Raw genomic sequence first — 701 nt, 5'->3', positions numbered from 1 at the left:
CTCGTTTAACATCTATTTATAGCTGGAAAAGTAACCGCCGCGCCAGCAGCTAGTCAGTATCTTTCAGTTTTGTTAGAACTCAGCAGTCACCCATAAAGTAATTTACATAAATTACCCGTTCTAAGTGCGAGAAGTTATTTTACTAAGTGCGAATAGTGCCTAAGTTCGTATTTTATGGACTAAGTGCGGTATTTTATCATTAAGTTCGCGTTAGAGGACCCCCCAAAATGAACATTTTCTTGCGTCTTGGGAAGAGTATTGTAGAGTGCCCCGTAAAACTTTGTGGTGTTAAGTATGATACTAAAACACACTAACTGCCCTAAGGATTCACGTCGATTTCATTCTAGGAGTCGAGATATGTTATTTTAAGTTTTTGGGATGTCATGGATGCAAATCGTTTGCTACAGGCTCAAGAACGCACTTTTTGTATACCATGTTATTTTAAGAAAATGTCCGTTTCGATGCGCTCTTCAAAAATGTTCGACTTGCGAACCATGATTTTCTGCGTCTGTGCCACGTAATTCAGCAAAAAGAGCATGTAATGGAGTGAAATGAGAGGGTGTGTCATCTCTAAAGTAAAATCTTTAAAAGAGCATAACTTAAGAACGGCTGGGAATAGGTGGCCGTTCTTTTTACCATCATGTGCGCCTAAAAAAAGTACACTATCGTGACAATCGATATCGGTCGATATGGTATAAATT

The sequence above is a fragment of the Phytophthora infestans genome, genomic scaffold, assembly GCF_000142945.1.
Source record: "Phytophthora infestans T30-4 supercont1.68 genomic scaffold, whole genome shotgun sequence".
Taxonomy (NCBI): Eukaryota; Oomycota; class Peronosporomycetes; order Peronosporales; family Peronosporaceae; genus Phytophthora; species Phytophthora infestans.
This window is presented reverse-complemented; position numbering follows the sequence as displayed.